The 22,939-nt window shown below is 45.6% G+C and overlaps 1 protein-coding gene across 1 annotated transcript in view; it reads right to left on the reverse strand.

The window, feature by feature from the left end:
• Positions 1–22,939, reverse strand: part of ARHGEF3 (Rho guanine nucleotide exchange factor 3) — a 336,653-nt gene that overhangs the window by 243,091 nt on the left and 70,623 nt on the right. The window lies entirely within an intron of this gene.

The following is a 22,939-nucleotide window of genomic DNA, read 5'->3' on the forward strand; positions in this document are numbered from 1 at the left end:
GTGTACGGCACTGTGTCATATCATTACATCGCATGGGCTTGTCACACAGTCATTCAGGTGTGTACCTAGCTTAACAGCATGTCATGATGGAAGAGGGGGGAGGAGAAGGGAGAGGATGGCAAAGTGAGCTCATAGAGGTGTTCCACAGACTCTCTGCCCACTACATCATGTGCCAAGTGACTGGTTATCATGATAGTCACATGGAAAAATCTGACAGAGAAATGGTAAATATTATAGCCTGCCAAGGTGATTTGTTAGGAAAAAAGAACAAAAAAAACCACTGTACTATTTCACATGGCTGCTTTAACCTTTAATATAAATTTTTTTAAACAATAAAGACATGCCCACATCAAACACATTTTTGTAGGCAGGTTCTTAATGAGTAAACCTGAAAGATGTCTTCAAACAGACCTGTTGTACCGTTGAGAGACTTGTATTGATCATCTAAATATGGAATTTTCCAATTGCTGAGATCACCTGATGACGCACTTGGTTTGGGTCGCAGATCTTGCTTTATTGAGCCAAGTGCCAGAAATACCATCAGTGGAACAAAAACACAAGTTACACGGCAGCTATCATAGACAGTGAGTGCACAGGAGGCCTGTACTTATGTAACTACAGGTAGCCAATGAGAATGATCCATGAGGAGCCTACTGTAAGGGATCATAACATTACACTTTCCACCCATTCATTGGGAAGCCTCCCTGGTGACCAAGTAGCCAGCGGGGAACTTGTGATGGCGCATGCCGGCACCCACCACTCCTAACATCTGGAAAATATCAACATCAAACAGCCTGGCATGAGGAATACAAATATTCTGTTGGCTCAAAGCCGGTTTTCTCCATCTTATCCTGTATCTGTATGTAATAACTTAAAACGTTGCAGGGCAAGTCAGGTGAATGGTTATTCTGTGCTGTTCCCAGGCTGTTTGGTCCTAATGAAGCAGATAGGACATCTCGCTCCACATGAATTGTTACCAGGGAGCTGCAGATGGCGCAGACAGCAGAATACTCATCCGGATATAAAACACAAAGGATATAAAATGTTATTTCTTTTTTTAGACTTGTTGAAATAACACTGTAGAACTGATGTGCATATTACACCGCATCAATCAACCGTCATCACGAAAAGGACTGGAAGATGGTCCCTCAGGTTACCGCGAGTTTGGCCGGGGATGCATACACACATCAATAAAACACCAAACAAAAACATCCTCAAAGAGTCTATAGAAAAGCAAATCCTTCATCATACCTCTAGGAATTTTACAGTTAATGTAAATTAAACATTTATAAATTTAGTAACAATGGCTGGGAGGGAGAAATGACCAGCAAATCATCAGTCCCTTGCCAAGAGCCGACTGCTGGCACCTTGGGTAACATCAGTGTTTCCAAAACTTGTCTTCAGGGAACCTTATCAGCCCATGCTTAACAAATATGCTTAGGGTGGGTACACACTAGGACAATATCAGAACGATTTGTCATTTTGGAACGACAAATTGTCTACATCGTCTAGTGTGTACTCTCAATTGCACACTCCCGTGGATGACATACAAGATCTTATGATTAACCGCACTGCACGGAAAATCAAACAATATCGTGTGTGAGGCAGTGCATTTTAATGACGGACAGAACAAGGTATCATTCCGTTGTTCATTAAATCGTCTAGTGTGTACCAGCAATCTGTGATGGTCCAGGATGAAGAGAAATCAGCCCAACCATCTGCACGATTGCCAGTCTTCCTAGTGTGTACCCAGCCATAGTATTGCAATTGAAACAATTAGCACCACCTGTGAGTGGATCATTTGTGTCAGTCAATAATGAATGCACATGTGCACCAACATTGAGATCTGGAAAACATGCACTGTTAGTGGATGAATACTGACCTTGGGAAACACTGGGTTGCAATTATTGAATCGGCCCCCATATACTAACTAAATTAAGTAAAGCAATTATATATTAAGCCTATGGGTGTGGTATAAAAGATAGACAGTGCCTAGATAGACACTAGATGTTAGACAGGCAATAGGTCGACAGAGACAAAAGGTCGACATGCTTAAGGTCGACATGGAAGAAGAAGATCAAAGGTCTGGATACTCAAGCCTATAATGCAGGAGATATTGCATATACCTTCAGTGGTAGTGGTTAGTGTTATAAACAAAGAACACTACTGTCCCCATACAACGTTTTTAGTAAATAGCTCCCATAGCATAGTATTGGTTGTTGGTATGCCTCATAGACCAGGAGAAAACTGGAGTTTCAGTGACATTTGTATCAGCCAGGTATGGTCAATTTTAACAAACAAGGAGACGCGGTGTACTCTAGTAAAGTGAAAAGAAAGACTAATGTTAATTTGTTATTACATAACAAACTCAATGGAAACATAAATCTCTAAATACAACTAGGAAATCGTTACTTTAATTTAAAATGATTATTGGCGTATTGCAGCAGTATTGCATTGTCATTATTTTAATATTTTCTTTACAGTGGGACTACAGGTGCCAGCAGGCCTTTAATGTTCGGGCATTCTAACACTTTTTGTTCCATAAGTGCCTGCATCTCTGGGCAGGTTTGCTGGGACCTGTAGACCCATATTATTTTGGGGGTCCCAAATGTCCAAGGATTTCCAGCCCTGGGCTGACTAGTTTGGGTCTGGTTTTACATTATGGCAGGGGGTCCCCACACTGTGGGCTTCATTCAGAGGCGGCCGTACGGTCTACGACCGCACGGCCGCCTCGATGTTTGTTCAGTGCGCATGCGCACGAGGGAGCCGGCTCCTTCGTGCGCATGCGTGAGACCCGCTACGATCGACAGCGCCGGTCGTAGCGGGTCTCTTTCCAAAGGGGGGCGAGCTGTCGATGTTGATTGACAGCTCGCCCTGTTTGGAAGGCGGGCCAGGGGGGTGGCAGCCCAAACGGAGGTGTTCCCATGGGAACGCCTGCCGTTTGGGGGAGGCCCCACTGACATCACTGACATGTCAGTGGAGAGCTTCCGGCTCTGACAGAGCCAGAAGCTCTCCGGGGCTTACGACAAGTGAGACCCTACCCTAGGGTCTCGTCGTAAGCCCCGATAGTCGCGATGGTCTATGACCATCGCGACCATCACCCTAGCGGTCGTTAGAGCTGTGGGTGTAAACCCACAGCCTAACGACCGAAACAGAGGCGGCCGGTCAGGATGCAAGCGGCCGCCCAGTTTCTGAGCGACCGCTTGCATCCTCCGACCGCCTCTGAATGAGGGCCTGTGTGTCTACCTGATGTAGAGTAAGCCCCCCCAGCTAGTTCAGACCAGTGCCGGTTATTCAAAAAAATGGGGGAACTCCACATCCGTTTTTTCACCCTATTTTCCAGTACCAGGTCAAGGTGAAAGGTCCAGGGCAAGTTATGGATATAGGAGGGCAACCCCAAGCAATTTTATTTTTTAATTTTATCCATTTCTTTTCTTTACCTAATGAGTGAATGAAACCTGCTGTACATTTTGACTTTAGTAAATCTCTGAATTGCAAAACCAACAGGAAATCGTCCAAAAACACAAAATCGACCAAAATTGATCTTTAGTAAATTTACACCATAAGTACTCTCCTCCTCCCAAAATTCAGCCCCATGTCAATTAATTGCTCCTAAAGCACCCAGATATACATAAAGTCCCCTCTACCCCACCTTAAATTAACAGGCATCACCATCACCTCACTATTAAGAAAATTAACCCCAACATTAAATAAGATACCCCCAATTAAAACTGTAGCACCCATCCGTACCAATAAAGTAGTATCCCTCCCTGTCTCCCCACAGTAATTCCACAATCGTCCTCTTTCCGTTCTGCGTTGGAGAGGTAGACTCTGCTATCTGCCTCTCTTGCTCCCAGGAGTCCCAGCAGCAGCACTGCAAAATTGCGATTCACTAAAGACATTTCTGATACAGCAGAAACAATTCTCCATCTTATGTGCACAGTGCAGTAACTAGACGTGTGCAAACGGTGCTATCTTATAGGGCCCTTGGGGTGGCACAGTCACTGCCCCACAGCACCAGCATGTGGTTTACAGGGTGCCTGGAGCAGCACCCTGCATATAGTAGCAGTATGTACCAGGGAACGCTCCTGGCAGTGCTCTACTTCCTAGAGCTTGTGGCCTCGCCCCCTAGGCATGATGTCATAATGTCACGGGTTTAGAGGTCAGAGCTGGCAGAGCCCTATTCCAGACCGTGTATTTATAATGTAATCGAGCAACTAAAAGATCATCTTCAGCGTCAGCACTGCATTTGCAATCCGACAATCATAACCGGTTTGCTAGGGACAGTGACCGCCATCAGTGAGTGGCTACCTCCAAATAATAGGACTTTCTCAGATGTAAACACATCTGTTTGCTGTTGTGCATGTGTTTGTAATTCTGTGAACGCGTGCATCTGTGTGTAGGGCGTGGGGGTGTGCCTGCTTCCCCACAACAGCTTTTCTTGTTGATTGGGAGATCCCCTCTCCATACTGCCTTCTGTAGCCACCCCAGAAACCTCCACAGCTCCTCAGCTGTGAAAGGGTTAACACTGCCACATCCCATTTCACTGAAAGTTTAATGATTGATTGGCCTTAAAGAAATATGTAAGAGAAATTAATGCCAACACGTTGAACCACTTGCCTGGCGTGGCTGCATCGTTTGCGACCACACCAGGCTGTGCGTTACCTGTTATGGTCCCAAACAATGCACCAGTCAGAAACTCACACAGGGCAGCTATCAGAAGATAATCTTCTAGCAGACACCAATAGCAGAGGGACCTCCCCGTCCCTCTGCATCTCTGCACCCTCCCACAGTGTCTGCTGTGCTGCCGACCATTGCTGACTGGGCAGCCCAGCTGTACCCTCCCAGCCAGCGGCTGCAGAGAGGAGAAGCCACTAGGGCAGGGCTTGACAAATATTTCTAAAATCTAGGAGCCAGTATGAAAGTGTAGGAGCCAGACCACCGTCCCCCCAAAAAAATTACAGGAGTGAGGAGCACAGCTCTGTGTGTTATGCAACCTTTATACACACTATACTAGTCCACAAAATGGTCACAGTTGAATGGATACAGTAAAATGGAGGCTCCCTCACTGCTCTGCACAGCTCCTCTGCTCCATCCCCCACCCTCCAGTAGTAACGGACCACATTTCACATAAGACAATGGTGCCAGAAAGTACAATAAACCCCCCTCCCCACTATCCCTCTGAAGCCACTCCGCAATCCCCGGCCACACATAGACTCTACTACCGGACAGCTCTATGCAGCCGGAAATAGGAAACAACCAGGATGTACAGAGGGATCAGCGTAGACTGGGACAGACAGCGATCAGAGCAGGCAAGGATGGAGAGGAGTCGTCAGCGCAGGCCAGGATGGACACAGGCACAGCAGTCACCGCAGGCGACACTCAGCACATGCACTCCTGTGCATGATATGAACACCGCAATACTATAGGCACTATCTCCGACAGAGCTGATGAGGATTTGCTTCCTTCCTCACTGCAAAATCTGGTAGCCAGGCAGCAAAATCTGGTAGGCATGGCAACCTGGCCACTGGGATTTGTCGAGCCCTGCACTAGGGAAATGTAAATGAACTGGCCCTCAGCGCCCCCAGTGTATACCTGTCGGAAATGAAAAGTTGTGATTTCGCAATAATCGATATTGCTATATATCACTGGGCGATATTAATGTTGTGTTTCAAAACATTTTTTTTTTAATAGAATTGTGTTGGATATCTTTTAAATAGATGTTCTTGACCTAATGCCACAATCCACTACGCGACATTACTGAGTGATTGCAAAATTATGACATCGTAATCGTGCAATCGCTCAGTAATCGAGCACAAATCGTGCAAACAACCAGCAATGCGCGCTCCCGCTGGTCGTTTCCGGTATGCAGTAGGGAAGCCGGCGGACCTAATCCCAACAGCCAGCTTCCTGACTGTCATATCCCGGCAAGGGTCCAAAGACAGGCGTCGATATGCCGATGCCTGTCATTAGACATACGCCGGGAGCCCGACGCCCGGCATCCCGATCGAAGGAACGCCGAGCGCGGATAGCTGCGGGGGGGGTATAGGTTTAGGGTTCAGGGGGGGACTTAGGGTTAGGCACCCCCCTGGGAGGTTAGGTTTAGGCTAGGGGAACGGGGTGTTAGCATTAGGCGGCGGGTTAGGCGGCGGGGAAGGGGGGATTAAGGTTAGGCACTGGGGGGGGGGGGTTAGGGTTAGGCACCCCTAAGGGAGGGTTAGGGGTAGAAATAAGGTAAGGTACTTACCTTTGACGATCGGGATTTCCTCCTCTGCCCGGATTCCAACCGCCGGGCATGGGTCCGGCGGTAAATCATACCGATTCCGTCATCAGTCATCGCCGAACATGCTGGTCAATCTGCCAATAACGACAGATTGCCCATGTTCGGGGATGATTGATGAGCCTACACTGAATGACTGAACGTTCAGTGTAAGCACAGCACAGACTGTGAAATGACTGCACGATTACAATGTCATAATCGTGCAGTCGTTTCACAGTCTGCTAGTGGATACGCACCTTAATTCAATCATTTAAAAAACAAACAAAATGTCTATTTCGGAGCGGTTTTGGGAAAAAATATTAGCCAGTTAAGTGGCTAAACAAGAGTTATATTGCAGCCTGTATTCCACAGCAATGTAGTGTAATAACCTTGCTGCTCCTTGCCAACACAATTTACTAACATGGAGAGGTTGCTATGGAGATCGATTTGTTTGGGTTTATTTCCTCTATAACCACACTCTGTCCTCGCTGACTACAGCCAGGATATCAATGATGGGACAGCTGCCAGCATAATATCACTGTAGCAGGATCAGTTCATCCATAGCTGGGCTTGCGCTGAGGGTCAGTGAGACTGGCACAGCTGTTGAGTCATCACTGCAGAACACAAAGCCTGTGTGTTCTTGCTGTTACTCTGGATGAATACACAGGCTAAATATATTTATCCTTAATATAATAACTAATTGTGTACAGTCTGCTTACAAACTGTTCATGTGAGTTACAGGGGAACTTCACCCACTCTCACTGCTGAAGGTTTTCTCGCTCCTGTGCTGAGCCCATTTTGTCACTTTTTTGAAAGCTGGTCACATTCCAACATCCATATCAGTAATTATGCATTAGCCACACAAATTAGGCTTTGAGTTTTTCAGAAAACTATGAATTATCAGGAAAAAAATATATAAATGAGACTTCTTAGTTATTCTAACATGGCAAATATCTACACAAAATGGCCCAAATATGTGTTTTATTGAAATTGCAAGAAAGTGAACTAAAGACAATGTGCAAGGATTCTGGGACTTATTCGGAAATGGACGCAGGACTGATTAGTGCTGCGTCTTCGGCCGCAGCGGATCTGAGAAGTTATGTTAATGCAGCAGGAAGAATTTTTTGTAAAAAGACACCCACTGCCAGCTTCTCATATCCACTGCCTGCATCTGAGGACACAGCATGGGATCACCACCAGGACCCTAACATTGCTCAGAATGTCCAGCTGCCGAGGTCAGTGAAGTTGCATCCAATGACACAGTCGCTGGATTCAGCACGCCCCAGAAAAGGAGATAACGCAGCTTTGTTTTCTGAAACGTGTCCCATTCCTGCCCCCAATGGGTGTAGCCTGATAATCAGGCTCCTGCATTCCCAACAATGTGTCCGGAGCCACGGCACAGGCGTACTGCGGCTCCGGGGCATGTGCAGTTCTGAAAACATTGGTTTATAGCGTCTAGATCGGGCCTGCGACCGCAGCTGAATCAGCCCCTCTATACATAGGTCTTCATACTAAAATCTGCTAGCTTTTGCAGTCTTCAATAAAACTCTTTAAAGCAAATTTGTGCATTAATAATATGGTAGTCTAACATGGCATACCATATTCATACCTAGCAAACCTTATTGCATTACATGAGGGGGCTCATGTTTTAATTTGGTACAAGATGGTTAAGGTCTCAGCGTTATAATACACTCTACTCCAATCTCTAGAAAATGTAATGATTTCAGTATTGGTGGTTGCAATTACATGTTATCACCAGACAATAATAACAAAGGGACACCCTCTTTCATATGTGGCTGCCAGTGAAGTTCTAGAAGGCAGGACGAAGGAGATCTTCTCCCATCTCTGGTGATCTCTCCAATAACCAGACAAGAAGATGTAAGGGGGCACACAGTTTGTAAGAGACTAACCTCTTTCAAATGAACCACTCCCCCTTCTGACATAACTGCCTGGCCTCCACCGCTACTACTAATTAACTCCTGGTGGGTACTAGGTAAGTATTTCTCTTACTTATTTGAAGTCCTTCATCGGACAAGTCCCACTCATCCTTAGCACTGAATTGATTAGTACAGGCGCACTTCATGCAGGAACGGACAAAAGGGAAAGCCCCGGTAATGCAGGACCACTCTGCATTGGCTTTGCCAAGCATAAGCCTCTGCCGATCATCCGGCTCAAGCGTTGTGGACTTCCTTCAGTTCTCCCGCAACCTCTGCCCTGATGCCAATTCCGTCCTGAATGGATTTTTTTTCCATCATCACTGGCCCCCATCTGGAAAATTCCGCATGGGATAAGAGTTCAAATAGGTGCACAGAAAACAATGTGGTATGTCTCAACGTTTCTTCCCCATTTCGTAAATGGACCATATTGTATTATTTTAACATGATTCATTATTTTACAGTAACTGTGGAATATGAAGTTTCACATTTCTGACTTGAGAAAATTATATTTCATTTTTACATTTCCTTTATGTTGCTGCATTGCATTGAATAATTGAAACCAGGTGCCACTTTTGAGACCCTTTGAAGCAGCTAGGTTAATGATTGCCATGCTAACAGCTGGCATTAACTTCATAATGAGAGGAAAACAACGCAGCTACAGACTTGGTCGATTGCCAGCAGGTTCAGATCCAAACAGGTCATTCAACAAACGTCTAAAGCTGGTCTCATACCTGCAGTGCTATGTATTCTCTTTGTGAGTCCTGCTCTATTGTTACACAGGGCCTGAATCGGAGGTGCACGCAGTGTCAACGTCATATGCAGTTGACCGCTTTCTGGCTACTGCACATGCGCCACAGCTGCATTGCACACTCGTAGTGATAGGTTTGAGACAGGGGTCGCACACAGCATTTATTGACATATAGTCAACGATTGGGAAAGGTAATGAGGGGGAGTGGCTACAAAAACGCTCATTCTGAGACAGCAGAGGCTTGCTCAGATGTTCCACTAATGTTTCCAATGGTTCATATTCTGTACGCAAGCTGCGGATGTGAGAAACCAGAGGTGGGCATCTCTATGTACAAGACATCAGTAAAATCATTAGATATTTTCGCAGAAGCGCTGCGTACTGAATTGAAATCGCAACGGGATTTGCAAACACCTCTGAATCAGGCACATTGAAACATCGGCTTCCGTTAGTATCTAAGTAACAATTATGACATTTTAATAAACAGCAATATCACTATTGCTGCTTATTAAAATTGCACAATTGTCGGCTCCCACTAGTATCTAGTTAGGAATATAATACAAACAACACAAGGGCATCATAGCACTGCTTATTCCAAACAATCAATACACAGTGGTGTATAATATTCCATAAAAAGTGAAGATATATATTCTAAACTTTTTTACACCTGCATTCAATAGGTCAGTACTAACATCTATGCAATCAGGTATCTGCTAGCACACTAGCAGTTTCAAAAAAATACATGTAGGTTTTACCCTGGAAAAATAAGGTTGCTCAAACCTGAGTCCATTTAACTGAACGTACAACACTGTGGCCCGTCACACACGATATCATAAGAAAGCAACTAATTCATCCACTTAACTCCTGTGACATTAATAAGACACAATTTGGTGCATCTTAGTTAACATTAACTAGCCCACAATATGGCATCCTCCGCTATGTACAGTGGGTGATCTTTGTCATTTAACAGGCTATTTAACAGGTGATTTTAATTGGTATGGGTCCTTTGCCTTGCAGTACACACATTTGATGGGTTCTATTAAAGGTAAGGCACATGCATTTACCCCCTTTTTTATGCTGTAGATCCAGATTGTGGGTCTGATTCACAGTTAGGAGCAAACCATCGATCGGCCATCCCTGCTGTGGGGAAAGACAGGTGGCAGGCCAATCAGAGAAGGGGGCGGGTCTTCGTGGGCCACCATGGGTGTGGCTAAGCTCAGATCAACAGCGCAGAGGGAACAAACAAAACACGCCTTTCCTGCCATCGATGGTGGATAACTATCGGTTGTTCACCATTGATGGCAAAACCATCAATCAGTGACAAACCATCGATGGTTGTTAACCACTGATGGTCGATGGCCATTCCTAGCACTAACATTATCACCATGGGCAAGAAGAACAAAACCGGTCTCTGAAGGCAATTACATCTAATGACAAAGCAGGTTAATAACAGCTGGATCAGATGCCTTCTCTCACCTTCCTGCTTGTTCTAACAAGAGTATGAATCACAATCACAGCCAGCAATGCGTATCTACAGACCATGGTGTGCTTTACTTGACAGTGTACAGTGTGTGGGGGCAGCAGCCAGGAAGTGCAATGCAGCAAATATAATATAGAAGTTATTAAACAATGGGTTGAGTGAAGTTTATCAGAATAAAAAAGGTGCTCGTAGTGACACAATGGGGTATATTTATTAAAAGTGGGGTTTTTTTTAGAAGTGGAGATGTTGCCCATAGCAACCAATCTGATTCTAGCTATTATCTTTTAGAAGGTGCTAGAGATATTATATGTAGAATTTGATTGGTTGCCATGGGCAACATCTCCACTTCTAAAAACCTGCACTTTAGTAAATCTACCCAAATATGTCGATTATACCCCTTTTACACCGGAGCTAAAACCCGGGTTTTTGAAGGGTTAACCCGGGCAGCTCCCTGGTGTAAAAGGGCAGAGGCTTGGATCGCCGGGTCGAGTGACCCGGCAATCCAACCCAGGTAACTAGCAGGGTTTAACACGGGCGTAGCCCATGAAACCCTGCTATGGGAACAGCGCACTCCGGGTCACGATGACCTGGAGTGCGCTGCTAGCCGGACGATTGGTCCGGCTTCAGTGGCGCTTGGAGATGACGTCATCTCCAAGCGTCCACTTTCACTCCGCAAAAGCCGGGTCTATGCAGACCCGACTGCGGTGTGAGCGGCGCTGACTCGGGAATATCCCGAGTCAGCGCCGGCAAAATTCCGGGTCTGATCCGGATAGGAACTTTGTTCCAACTCCGGGTCAGACCCGGAATTTAGGTGGAAAAGGGGTATAACACAGATGAAGATTGCGTCCAAACAAAATAGGATTATTGTGTAACACTGTAAGCAGAGCCGCAGTACCTTGAGATACGCTTTAAGGGGCTGATTTTGAGCTGGGAGCAAAGCAAAAAAGATCATGTAAACTTTGCACCTTGGCAAAACCATGATGCACTGCAGCTGGGGCAGATGTAATGTGCAGAGAGATTTAGGCTTGAATTCAATTAGCCGGGGTAGAATCATTGCTTACCGCTCCTGGCTCCTTTACAATGCACTGCCTCAGAGCTCCCTTACATCCGATTTGCTTTCTAGGAAGCTCCACGGCAGTGTGGAATGCAGAAGCTGGGAGTGTACTGCACAGATGGAGTACGGAAGTTCTCCCAGGGTAGTATTATTATTATTATTATTACCAGTTATTTATATAGCGCACACATATTCCGCAGCGCTTTTACAGAGAATATTCGGCCATTCACATCAGTCCCTGCCCCAGTGGAGCTTACAATCTATATTCCCTACCACATGCACACACACATACACACTAGGGGTAATTTTGTTAGGAGCCAATTAACCTACCAGTATATTTTTGGAGTGTGGGAGGAAACCGGAGTACCCGGAGGAAACCCACGCAAGCACAGGGAGAATATACAAACTCCACACAGTTAGGGCCGTAGTGGGTATGGAACCAACGACCTCAGTACAGATCCTTAGCAACCCTTTGCGTTTCTAAGTACTCGGCTGGCTGAATATAGGATGTGGAGGGATAGAAGACAACAGGACCAACCAAATTGCCAGGTGGGCAGCAAACGGTCTGCAGGTCATTTTAAGCCCACCCCAGGTATAAAGAAACAAAAGTAAAAGATCCAATTCCTCCTTTACCCCAGGAACTACATGAACAATAAAGCTGTAAATGAGTGTAGAGTTGAATAATTCTTGGTGTGTAATTTTTTTATAATTTTGCAACGGTGCACTACAGGTCGCAGCAGGCCCTGGATGCCAGAGCATGCTGACATTTATAGTTCCATAAGGTCCAGCATGCACTGGCAGCCATGTCTATGCTGGAACTTATAGTACTACAACTATCACCATCATACCCAAACTTTAAGGTGTCTAGCACTTGCTGGGATCGGCAGTTAAGATATCACTAATGTTTCAATGTTACTTTAACCTTTTTTTAATTAACCAACATGCCACCAAGAAGGGGTGTCGGAAGAGGTCTAGTGCGTATTGTTTTGTAAGACCAATTCCCTAAAGAATTCAGCCCTGTGCTGACCGGCTTAGGGCTTTGGTCACTATTGCAGGGATACCCTACACTGCTTACAGTGTTATAGTGGCACTGCCCATACCCTGGTAATGGTAGTATTTTGCCTATAGGTACCAGGACTATAAACAGGGTTTTGGTGGTGGGGGTGACAAACTTTTTAGTTTTTTTAAATGACTTAATCGAAGAGGCGAGTGGATGAAGGTGTTATGTTACGTTTAGAAGAAACTGAGATATTTACAGGTAACGATAAATTATTAGAACTTAAGAATTGGACAGCATTTTCATCATATAGTAAATAACCAGCAACATTTAAAATAACATTATTACTATGATCCCTAGGTCATAACAGATTATTAGAAAATTTTTACATAACACCTTCATCCACTGGCATCTTTTTTCATATGCTAGCAAGGCCTGTCATCATCAGCATCGGAGGGGGTTATGTAATGGTTTCCGAGATGAAGGAACTGGCGTGATTTCAGCGGGTTTGACACTAAATTTAAAGCGGCTATTGGTCATAAGGCTGGTTTTGCATTATAACTAATTGCCGCTTTAAATTTAGCAGAAAACTCCCTGAAATCACGCTGGTTCCTTAATCTCTGTACCTACTACATAACTCCCTTACTCTCATGAGACTTAATCCATGCATGAAACAAAAACAATTTTAAGAAGAAAATGGAAGTGTTTATTTAATTAAACGATGTGGCACCAGAGTGGTGGTGGGTTGGACATTGATGCAACACACCTCAGATTTCTCCACCTTTTTGCACATTTGGTGAACTAGGTTGCAGAGGTGTCTCACAAGAGTGATGTGTGCTACATTATATTCTGACTAGAGCATTCAGGAACACCAAGGCAAAACTAAGACCTTCATTAACGGATCCCAGATTCTTTCACACAGATGCAGCTACTCAGGGATGTGCAGTCAGGGCAGGCAGGGGTAGAGTTAGTTAACACTCACCAGCTTTGTGTAGCTCCCTGGGACGGCAGGGAGATGAGAGATGAAGCAGCAAAAGCTCAGCCTCGCTTATATATAGTCAGACACTGCTTGCAGAGCTTGAGGCGGGGTCACACCACAGGCAGTAAGCTGCACAGAAAGAGAGCTAATAGAGGCATGCCTCTGAGTGCCTTGAGCACTGATGAACACCTTATATGTGTCGTGTGACCAGGAAGTGCAATGCAGTGTTTGTTTAGAGATTGAGCTCAGTCAGCAGCAGCAAGAGCAGACACCGTAATGCAGGTAGGAGAATCAATGGGCACTGAAGCTTAGTGTAGTTAGGGGAGAGTTGCAGTGAGTAGGTGGTGAGAGAGGCTCCCAGCACGCAGCCCCATCTCCATGTGTGCCTCCCCAGCCATTGACCTCGCTGCATATAACTGAAGCTACTATGTTCTTTCTTTGCAATACTTTTCCTTAGCACTTGCCAGATGAAAAACTAAAACACATGGGGCATAGCTGCAGCCAAATACTCCATATACTGAGAATACACAACATTTTCTGATCACTTCTGCTAGGCACAATGGTTTCAGAACTGCCTTAGAGCAGACCAATGACTCAGTAAATCCTAGACAAACTTGAACACTGGTTCAGGCCACATAACGGCTGCATCCACTGTGTAAAAAAGTTCCTCATGCCCGGGTTAAGTCTTAAAATTAATTGAAAAGCTGAATATTTAATTTAAAATATAAAAGCAACCATACTCAAAAATATTTCTAAGACTAGATTATGCAGACTGAACCTAAAGAGGTCTCGCACCCACTGCCGATGTCGGACGCAGTGGAGCACATTTTTTCTTCTGTGCATAAGAATATGTTGCACTGTGCATGTATCCAGATAGCGTACACACAGAGTTGGGGTTGCGAATGAGGCGCAAAAGATACACACTGTGCCAGAAATGTGTTACAAATGTAGTGGACGTTCCAGGGAGGTGGCTTAGCATGCGCACAGAAATGATCCGTCTTATGGCCGTGTTATGGGAACGTTGCGGTGTGCCAGTAAAATTGGTTCTGTACACAGACGCTCAACCGCTCACAAAGGAGGCCATGCTCAACTGCAGCTGCCATAGGACTGGCGCAAGTTTCGATGGTGCGACTAAAAGCGCACCAATCAGTGGTTCAGCGCCTACTGACGCAGAGTGTGGGCTCCTTAGTCCTTGCATATTCGGATGCACAGGTGAACACCAAGGAATGGCTCTGAATCTGCAATTGCATAGAGTCGTAGAAGGGAAACCGCCAATGGACGCAACCACAGACGCGGCTTTACCCAGAATCAGTCCCTTAATGTACAGGTGGTCAATAATGACATATTTGGACATTTCCAGGGATAAATATTTCTAGTAACAAATTTCAATAACCTAAAGACATCAAGCTAAGACATCATGCTATAGCCTACTACATTTGAATTAATGTTACAGTATATTAAGCATTAAGTACAATACCATACCGCCCTCTGGTGGTAATTTATTACAGCGCAATAGGATTCATATATGCACAAATACTTGGTATTTTGGAGCTGATTTCAGACCCGCTTGCTATGATGCGAACGCTCGTAGCTGGCCGAGTTGCTATCGCAATGTGCGTGCGCGAACCAGTGCGAGAGATCGGGATGTGTTTGCTCGCTGTGCATAGACTGCCCAGCAGAGTGAGTGACAGGAGAAGCCGTATGTGGGTTGTGACGGGCTGGCCACTAGAAACGGGGGAGTGGAGGTGCGAACGCAGGCATGCCTGAGTGTCTCAATGCCGTTTCATAGGCGTGCATAATTAAAAGGCAGCATCATAGTACACGTCACTTGGTGGGATTTCACACTGAAGTGATCGCAGTGCTTGCGGCAGGGTATACTCACCCTCAAGCGCTGCGATCGCATCCGATGGTGCTCGATGTACCAATGTTTTCAAGCACTTCTAGGAGATGACATGCGCAAGTGAGAGTCTTAAGAATGGTTGGCGGTCGTCTGAATACACTAAGTGATCGCACACCAAGACATAGTTGGTGAGCTAATGCCTTGCATTGGCAGGGGGCGAGCGAACGCATCTAGCGAGTGGGTCTGAATGAGCTCCTTTGTTTTAATAATACACTGAGTGACCAAAAGCATGTGGACACCCCGACATCACACTCATATGTGTTTGTTGAACATCTCAATTCAAACCCATAGACATTAAGATATAGCGGCCTCCACTCTTCAGGGAAGACTCCACTAGATTATGGAACATGACTGCAGGGATTCTCACACATTCAGCCACAAGAGTATTAGGGCCATATTTATCACAATCCACATTTTTAATGCTGGTGTGACAAATGTTTTGCCTAAACCGGCAATGTGAAAATTAATATTTTCATGGGAATTTACTTAAAACTCCTGGTATGACACTATTATGCTATGACTCTGCTAAGCTATCACTCAGCTATGGTATGACTCTGCTACGCTATCACTCTGCTATTGTATGAATCTGCCATGCTATCACTCTGCTATGGTATGACTCTGCTACGGTATGACTCTGCTATGCTATCACTCTGCTATGGTATGACTCTGCTACGCTATCACTCTGCTATTGTATGAATCTGCCATGCTATCACTCTGCTATGGTATGACTCTGCTATGCTATCACTCTGCTATGGTATGAATCTGCCATGCTATCACTCTATGGTATGACTCTGCTATTGTATGAATCTGCCATGCTATCACTCTGCTATGCTATCACTCTGCTATGGTATGACTCTGCTAAGCTATCACTCAGCTATGGTATGACTCTGCTACGCTATCACTCTGCTATTGTATGAATCTGCCATGCTATCACTCTGCTATGGTATGACTCTGCTATGCTATCACTCTGCTATGGTATGACTCTGCTGCGCTATCACTCTGCTTCCTGGTTCAGCTTCAGAGTGTGGGCTATACATGGCATCAGTTACCATGGCCAATGCTTTCCATTCAAGGGTGTTGGAAAATCTGACTTCATAGTAGCCCCCATATAAACCTATAGGGCTGCTATGCAGTCGGAAATGGAAAGACCAAGGCAGATATTGGAAATATCTGCTGTGGTCCCTGCATGGCAAATCCTTAATATTTGCACAGTAGGTACTCCTCGAGAATGGGTGATTCCAGGGGATTACCAGCATATATTATTTGATAAATAGGCCCTTTAGGAGATTGAGCAGTGGTGTTGGACAATTATGCCCATGCATCCCAAAGGTGTTTGTTAGGTTTGAGGTCAGTCTCTGTGCAGGCCAGTCAAATAGGGCAGCACAGACGGTGTAGTGGTTAGCATTACTGCCTCACAGCACTGAGGTCATGGGTTCGATTCCAACCACAGCCCTGCGTGTGCAGAGTTTGTATATTCTCCCTGTGCTTGCGTGGGTTTCCTCCGGGTACTCCGGTTTCCTCCAACACTTCAAAAATATACTGGTAGGTTAATTGGCTCCCAACACAAATTAACCCTAGTGTGTATGTGTATGAGCATGTGATAGGGAATATGGATTGTAAGCTCCACTGGGGCAGGGACTGATGTGAATGGGCAAATATTCTCTGTAAAGCGCTGCGGAATATGTGTGCACTATATAAATAACTGGTAATAAATAAATAAATTTCCTCTAGACTAAACTAGGCAAAACATTTGTTGATGACTTCGCTTTGTGCATGGGAGCATTGTCATGCTGAAACAGGAAAGGGCCGTTCCCAAACTGTTTGCACAAAGTTGGCAGCACACAGTTCTCTAGAAAATGCACAAAGTTGGCAGCACACAGTTCTCTAGAAAATGCACAAAGTTGGCAGCACACAGTTCTCTAGAATATGACTGTACAGTATTGTACGCTGTAGAATGAAGATTTCCCTTCACTGGAACTAAGGGACCCAGACCAAACCATGTTTACAGTACACATTCAAGCAGAAAGTGTTCCCCTGGCATACCCGAAGCATCCGTCAGACTGCTAGATGGTGACGCGTGATTCATCACTCCACAGAGTGCTTTTCCATTGCTCCAAAGTCCAATGGTGTTGTGCCTAACACCACTCCAGCCACAGCCGACATTTAGAATGGAGCACGGTGATCTGAAGCTTGGGGGTGGCTACTCATTCATGAAAACATCTAATCAATGAAGTTCCCCACAAACATTTTTAGTGCTAACATCACTTTCAGAGGCAATTTATAACCTGGCAGTGAGTGTGGTAACAAAGCACAGACAATGTTTTTACGTGCCGATCACTTGGTGGTCCAGAGTTGTGCCTGCTGCTTCACAGTTGTTTCTAGACGCTTTCTCTTCACATACAGTGACTGGGGCCACTCTAGCAGGATAGAAACTTGACAAACTGACTTGTTGGGGAGGTGACAACCTATAACAGCACACTCCTTACAGTCACTGATATCTTCAATACAACCTCTTCTGTTGCTAATATCGGACTATGGAGATTACCTGGCTGTATGCTTGATTTTATGCACCTGTTAGCAATGGGTGTGACTGAAATGGCCAAACACACTAATTAGAGAAGTGTCCACATGTAGCGTAATTATGAGTAACTAGGTATGTGTTTATGTGCCGCAAATTCATGTTCATGGCTAGATCCTATGAAAAAAAGGTGGTCTGAGAACATAAATAATATCTCCAGGCAACTTTATGGTAAGTAGACTATTAAAATAGTGGCTCCTTACACACCCATCAGTCATAACATTAAAACCACATGGACTCCACAAGACCTCTGCAGGTGACCTGTGGTATCTGGCACCAAGACGTTAGCAGCAGATCCTATAAGTAATATAATTTGTGAGGTGGGGCCTCCATGCTTCGGACTTGTTCTTCCAGCACATCCCACAGACGCTGGATCGGACTGAGATGAGCGGAATTTGGGGCATTATCCTGCTGAAAGAGGTCACTGCCATCAGGGAATACCACTGCCATGAAGGAGTGTACTTGGGGCCTGTTTCAGCAAGGATCGTAAGTGCTAAGAAGCACACAGTCGGCCAATTTTCGTGATCTGCGCATGCATCGCAGTACGTGTATGCAAACTAGCCACTGCGATCGGGAATGAGATTGCAGTGTGTATGCAGACCCATCGCAGTGATTGATAGGAAGTGCCATTTGTGGGTGGTGACTGGGGGTGGTCGAGCAAACACAGGCGTGTCAGTGCGTTTGAACGCCGTTAAAGTGGCGTGCTTGAATTAGGCACTGCGAACCCATACACAGCCTGAGCACTCACTGCGTGCAGGAAGTTTAGCAATTCCTGAGTGAGGTCAGGTCAACCACTGTATTGCGTATGGGTCCGATTGTACTGATGTTTTTGCAATCTTGCTAAGTATTACGGATGTAAAGGGAAGGGGGCGGCTTCATGAAGTGCTGGGCTTCTGAGTATTGTGATGCGGAGGCATTGCGATCGCATTCATTTGCATATTTTCGCAGTGGCCGGGTGCGTGCGTCTTAGCACTTGCGATCCTTGCTGAATCAGGCCCTTGGCCCAACAATGTTTAGGTAGGTGGTACATGTCAAAGTAACATCCACATGATTGCCAGGAGCCACATTTTTCCAGCAGAACATTGACCAGAAAATCACACTGCCTCTGCTGGCTTGCCTTCTTCCCATAGTGCATCCTGATGCCATCTCTTCCCCAGGTTAATGACACACACGCACCCGGCCATCTTCATTATGTAAATTAAGCTTGATTCATCAGACCAGGCCAGCTTCTTCCACTGCTCCGTGGTCCAGTTCTGACACTCACGTGCCCACTATAGGCACTTTTGGTGGTGGACTGGGTTCACCATGGGCACTCTGACCGTTCTGCGATTACGCAGCCACATATGCAGCAAGCAGTGTGTGTTCTGACACTATTCTATCACAAAATTACCAAGGAAAAGGGGAAATACTAAGCACAGGCAGATCAGAAGAAGGTAGAATCTAGAAAAAGTGGGACCCTGGTCTGGGTAAAGAACTGTGGAGGTTCACTCATGAGAGTCATATATGGCATAGCAACAGATAAAGAAAAACATAGGACCTCATTCAGAGTCGGTCGTTGTGGCCGCACGGTCGTAAGGTAAAAGGGGCCGGATATGCAAATGAAGCGCTCGCAAGTTGCATCGTTAAGATGGGATCATTAGCTGGAAGAGCGAGGGGAGGATGCGGCCGTAAGACTAAAAATACACCCCTTTCTCGTTCGCATTACACGTCATCTCCGGGCATATGAGGATTAATCGAGAGAGACCATCGGAGCTGGTCGTAGAGCTTAAGGCTGACCATACCCTCTCTTAAGCACTACGATCTAGTCAGTGTAAAAACCTCCCATGTCACATGTGCCATGACACTACTTAGTTAATTATGCACTCCCATAAAACGCCGTTTGCATAGTCCGGCACGCCTGCGTTTGGATCTCCACTCCCCCATTCACAAGCACCTTCCTCTGTTACCACCCACAAACGCCTCATCCTGTCACTCAAACTAACGACCTGGCTGTGTCAAGGAGAGAGCAATTTCTGATCGTAATAACTAGTTTGCGCACGCGCATTGCAAATTTTACGCATGCGCAGTTTAGCGAACATCGGTGGCGTACGACCGAGCGGCCACAACGACCGACTCTGAATGAGGTCCATACTCTCTGTTTTTGGGGCACTCAACCTACTATTACTTAAAGCTTAGCATTTAATCGATTTTATTTAAAATAAGACCATAGCGGTCAAAAACAGCAAACACACCAACAAGACAATACAAAATGAACAATGAATAATACACAAAGTATCGCGATATGAGTGACACACTGTCAGTAACACAGACAGAGACACTCTCTCCGGGACCATGCTGGATGGGTGGCGGGCCGACTGAGACTGAGTTAATAGTCTCTTCCTCGGCTGGCTGGACCACGTCCTCCTTTGCGCATGCGCTAGGTCAGAGATTTCTGACATGCGCAGTGAGTACAGTGAGGATGCTGGGATCCTTCGAGGTGGGCGCCATCCTGAGCAGTGGAGAAGACTGGGCTATGTGGGCTGGGATGGGCTGGCGGTGTGGTCAGAGTTGCAGACTCATCTTCTCCTGCCTGTCACTTTTTTTTGCAGAGTGCTGTGTGAGTCATTGTGAGCATATCATTAGGGGTCAGGGGCACATGTGGGACTGGGGAGAGCCTGCTCTGTAGGGCATATTATTATTGTGGGGCTGCTTTGTGGAGCATATTATTATTGGGGGGGCTGGGGTGAGCCTCTGTGGAGCATTTTATTATTGGGGAGGGTCTGGTGCTCATTGTATGTGGGGATGTCTGACTTTCTGTCATGGAAAATATTTCCAGGTCCTCTAGGCGTAAGGCGCCATCTTCAGCAGCAGCGGAGCAGTGCTGGGTGTTTTTGCCAGATTGCAGTGCAGAGCGTCGTGGGTCCTGCTTGTCCCTTTTGCAGACTGTGAGTGGAGCATATTATAATGGGGGGTGTCTGGTGCACATTGTATGTGGGGAGGTAAGACACTCGAACATATTTCCAATGATAGGAGTTTGTCTGGGGGAGTTGGGGGTCTGGAAAAATATTATTACTGGGGGTACTGGTGTGTTTGGAGCATATTATCCCAAGGCTGATCTGGAGCATATTTATGAGAGATTTTGTAGCACTGCATTGTATTGCGGGCACTATGTGGGATAATTATGCATTGGGGGCACTGATATGTGGGACACTTATGTATTGGGGTACTGATGTGTTGCATAATTATGTTTTGTGGCGATGATGTGTGGCATATTATGTATTGGTGCACTGATGTGTGGGATACTTATGTATTGGGGCACTGATGTGTGGCATTATGTACTAAGGGCAGTGAGGAGTTGCATAATTATGTTTAGTGGCACTGTTGTGTGGGATAATTATGTTTTATGGCACCGATGTGTGTGATAATTATGTTTTATGGCACTGATGTGTGGAATAATTATGTTTCATGGCACTGATGTGTGGGATAATTATGTTTCATGGCACTGATGTGTGGAATAATTATGTTTTATGGCACTGATGTGTGGGATAATTATGTTTAGTGGCACTGATGTGTGGGATAATTATGTTTTATGGCACTGATGTGTGGGATAATTATGTTTTATGGCACTGATGTGTGGAATAATTATGTTTTATGGCACTGATGTGTGGGATAATTATGTTTTATGGCACTGATGTGTGGGATAATTATGTTTCATGGCACTGATGTGTGGGATAATTATGTTTTATGGCACTGATGTGTGGGATAATTATGTTTTATGGCACTGATGTGTGGGATAATTATGTTTCATGGCACTGATGTGTGGAATAATTATGTTTTATGGCACTGATGTGTGGGATAATTATGTTTAGTGGCACTGATGTGTGGGATAATTATGTTTTATGGCACTGATGTGTGGGATAATTATGTTTTATGGCACTGATGTGTGGGATAATTATGTTTTATGGCACCGATGTGTGGGATAATTATGTTTTATGGCACTGATGTGTGGGATAATTATGTTTCATGGCACTGATGTGTGGAATAATTATGTTTTATGGCACTGATGTGTGGGATAATTATGTTTAGTGGCACTGATGTGTGGGATAATTATGTTTTATGGCACTGATGTGTGGGATAATTATGTTTTATGGCACTGATGTGTGGGATAATTATGTTTTATGGCACTGATGTGTGGGATAATTATGTTTTATGGCACTGATGTGTGGGATAATTATGTTTTATGGCACCGATGTGTGGGATAATTATGTTTTATGGCACTGATGTGTGGGATAATTATGTTTTATGGCACTGATGTGTGGGATAATTAGGCACCTCTAAGGAGGGTTAGGGTTAGGGGGTTAGGTTAGGTTAGTCAATACTTACCTATCGACGATCGGGATTTCCAGCACTGTCGGGCTTCCGCTGCCGGGAACTCTGCTTTGGTCGGCCAGGCGCTGCCGGGAATCGAACCGATTCCCCCAGAGACAGCCAATAGGAGATTAGTATAAATGATTGGCATTCCTGTCTGCTAATACTGAGGAACCTAGTGTAAACCTGAAAAGGCCAATAAAATCAGTTACAGGTGATTGACATTAGCATCAGGCTGTCAGGGTGTAGTAGGTAATACCGCCGGCCGACAGCGGAAGCCCGGCAGAGGTGAAGATCCCGATCGCTAATAAGGTAAGTATTTACTAACCCTACCCCTCCCTGACCCTCCCTTAGGGGTGCCTAACCCTAATCCCCCCCCTTCCCCGAAGCCTAAACCTAAGTCTCCCGTGGGGTGCTTAAACCTACCTCCCCCCGGGGGTGCCTAACCCTAACCCCCCTTCCCCTAGCCTAGCCCTATCCCTCCCGGGGGGGATGCCTAACCCTAAGTCCCCCCAGGAGCCCTAAAACCTAACTCTCCCCCCCCGCGCAGCTGTCCACGCCCGGCTTACCTTCATTCGGTATGCCGGGCGTCGGGCTCCCGGCGTAGGTCTAATGACAGGCATTGGGTTTTCGACGCCTGTCATTAGTACTTTGCCGGCATTA

Source organism: Taudactylus pleione, unplaced genomic scaffold (genome assembly GCF_031769625.1).
Source record: "Taudactylus pleione unplaced genomic scaffold, aTauple2 ptg000128l, whole genome shotgun sequence".
Classification (NCBI taxonomy): Eukaryota; Metazoa; Chordata; class Amphibia; order Anura; family Myobatrachidae; genus Taudactylus; species Taudactylus pleione.